This window comes from Leucoraja erinacea, unplaced genomic scaffold (genome assembly GCF_028641065.1).
Source record: "Leucoraja erinacea ecotype New England unplaced genomic scaffold, Leri_hhj_1 Leri_1459S, whole genome shotgun sequence".
NCBI lineage: Eukaryota > Metazoa > Chordata > Chondrichthyes > Rajiformes > Rajidae > Leucoraja > Leucoraja erinaceus.
The window spans coordinates 25,001-28,072 of NW_026575736.1; the positions used below are offsets into that span (position 1 = coordinate 25,001).

General features: G+C 48.3%; 1 protein-coding gene across 4 annotated transcripts in view; it reads left to right on the plus strand.

Annotated features, from left to right (window-relative positions):
- The window catches only part of LOC129715860 (zinc finger protein 135-like), a 7,204-nt gene extending 4,336 nt beyond the window's left edge, over positions 1-2,868 (plus strand). For all 4 annotated transcript variants that reach the window (XM_055665744.1, XM_055665745.1, XM_055665746.1 and 1 more), the window contains exon 2: positions 1-2,868. This exon is cut by the window's left edge and continues 2,016 nt beyond it. The gene's annotated coding sequence lies outside the window, so the exon portion shown is untranslated.
- Positions 2,869-3,072: the final 204 nt, after the last annotated feature.

Here is a 3,072-nt window from a genome sequence, read left to right on the forward strand (position 1 = left end):
TCCAGCATTTTGTGTCCTTTTTTGTAAACCAGCGTCTGCTGTTCCTTGTTTTTAAGCCATTCTGGTTAACCATCTCTGCACCTTCCCCAAAGCCTCCACATCAGTCCTGTAATGGAGTGATCAGAACCAGTACTGTATGCAATACTCCAAATGCTACCTGACCAATGTCCCTTAAAGCTGCACATATACATTCCTCTCTCCTGATCTCACACCCTTTTATCTCCTTATTTTCCCTCGTCTCTGTCACTTACGTCATTCATCTGCCGATCACACCCTCATCTGTTAACACAGTATCAGTCTGAAGAAGGGTCCTGACCCAAAATGTCACCTATCCATGTTCCCCACAGATGCTGCCTGACCCGCTGAGTTACTTCAGCACTCTGTGAAACGTCACCTATCCATGTTCCCCACAGATACTGCCTGACCCGCTGAGTTACTCTAGCACTGTGTGAAACGTCACCTATCCATGTTCTCCAGAGATGCTGCCTGACCCGCTGAGTTACTTCAGCACTTTGTGTTAGAGTCATAGAGTGATACAGTGTGGAAACAGGACCTTCGGCCCAACTTGACCACACCGACCAACATGTCCCGGCTACACTAGTCCCACCTGCCTGCATTTGGTCCATATCCCTCCAAACTTGGCCTATCTATGTAACTGTCTATAACTGTTTCTTAAATGTTGGGATAGTCCCAGCCTCAACTACCTCCTCCGGCAGCTTGTTCCATACACCCACCACTCTCTGTTGAAAAGTTACCCCTCAGATTCCTGTTAAATCTTTTCCCCTTCACCTTGAACCCATGTCCTCTGGTCCTCGATTCCCCCACTCTGGGCAAGAGATTCTGTGCATCTAACTAAATTGTGTTCTATGCAAGATTCCAGCATCTGCAGTTTCTTGTGTCTCCCTCACCTATATCCACCTATCACTTCTGAAGAAGATTCTCAACCTGAAACATCACCCATTCCTTCTCTCTAGTGATGCTGCCTGTCCCGCTGAGTTACTCCAGCATTTTGTATCCACCTATCACTTGCCCGGCTTTGTCCAGCCCCATATCTCTCTTTTCAGCTTCCCCCCCCACTCTCCAATCAGTCTGAAGAAGGGTCCTGACTCAAAACGTTGTCTGTCCATTCCCTCCAGAGCAGTGGAGGAACTCAGTGGGTCAGGCCGCATCTGTAGAGGGAAGGCAATCTAAGGCGACCACTCCCACCTCTCCTTTCCAACTTTCTCCACCCCCCACACCAAGCAGTCTGAAGAAGGGTCCTGACCTAGAATGTTGCCTGTCCATGCTCTCCAGAGGTGCAACTTACTCCAGCAGATTGTGTCTCTTTTTGTAAACCAGCATCTGCTGTTCCTTGTATCTACACTAGGCGTGCATTTCACCCTACACTTGTGCTCGGTCCACCAAGGCCTGCTGGATCTCCCAGTTGCCAACCATTTTAACTCCCATTCACATTCTCACACTGACCTCTCTGTCCTGGGCCTCCTCCATTGCCAGAGTGAGGTGACACACAAACTGGAGGGACAGCAACTCATAGCTTACAGCCCAATGACATGAACATTGAATTCTCCAAATTAAACGGACATCCCCCTCCCCCTCTCCCTCGTGGGCCATCTCCTCGTCATTCCTCTGTCTTCTTCTCGCTGGCGAAAGGCGTCAGGATTAATCCGGAGTCACCGCTTCCCGTATTTTAAGTATGTTTTAAAAGTATGTTTTAGTGTTTCTAGGTTTGTTTTACATGGGGAGGGGGCGGGGGGGGGGGATTTGGGGAACCTATTTTTTAGCCACTTACCTCGACGGAGATGCGATTTGTCTCCTTTGCCGAGGACCGCCCGTGTGGAGCTCCAATCTCGGGGCCTGTGGACTTTAACACCGTGAAGCCCGCGGTCTCCGGTAAGAAGAGGCCGACTCGGGAGCTCCATGCTGCGGAGTGTTCCAATCCTTCCCGACGCCCCGACGCGAGGGCTTCGGACCTTCGGTAGCGGCGACTGCTGAGGGTTCAACAGCCCCGACCACGGGTGAACAAACGAGGAGGGGTTCTTAAGGGGTTGGACAGGCTAGATGCAAGAAGATTGTTCCTGATGTTGGGAAGTCCAGAACAAGGGGTCACAGTTTAAGGATAAGGGGGGAGTGTTTTAGGACCGAGATGAGAAATTTTTTTTCACACAGAGAGTGGTAAATCTGTGGAATTCTCTGCCACAGAAAGTAGTTGAGGCCAGTTCATTGGCTATATTTAAGAGGGAGTTAGATGTGGCCCTTGTGGCTAGAGGAATCAGGGGGTATGGAGTGAAGGCAGGTACAGGATACTGAGTTGGATGATCAGCCATGATCATATTGAAAGGCGGTGCAGGCTCGAAGGGCCGAATGGCCTACTCCTGCACCTATTGTCAATGTTTCTATGGTGGGAGAGGATGTGTTTCCTGAGATGGTGCTGGCCTGTAAACAGAAGCCTTGAGAGGACGTGTTTCCTTTGGAGTTGGGTCTCTGTGAACAGGAACTTCTGTGTGTAATTGAAAAAGATCCTTACATTGTTTAAGAAGGTACTGCAGATGATAGACATTTGACTAAGTTCCTGTTTGGAGGGTTGTAACAAAAGTTTGTGCTCGATATAACCATTGCATGAGAAGTATTGTGTTAGTGACAAGAATGCCTTGAATGGATATACTCTGTGATTGATGTGTTAGACGTCATTGCTTCAACTCTGTATAAACATGTGACTACGTTTCCAAAATACTATAAAAAGATGCTGTATATCTTTGTTCATTAGAGTGATGGCCCAGGAGGGTTAAGTGTGTGTTGCATACTTGACTTTGTATCCCCTGGCACTCTCGCCGGCTAAATGATCAGTAAAGCTTGTGTTGGTTTATCCAACTTATTGTGAGTTGTCTGTTTTAACATATGAACCTTAACATTGACGTAGTTAACAGGGTATCGCTGGGACCACCAACAGACGACTGAGTAAGAGGCCGTAGTTTGACTGGGATCGGATAGGGAGAAAAAAAGTGCCCTAGTCGGACCCCTTGAGACTGACCTACCGAAAAAGCTCCCGGAAAACTTAGGTCCTTCATAGTAGGT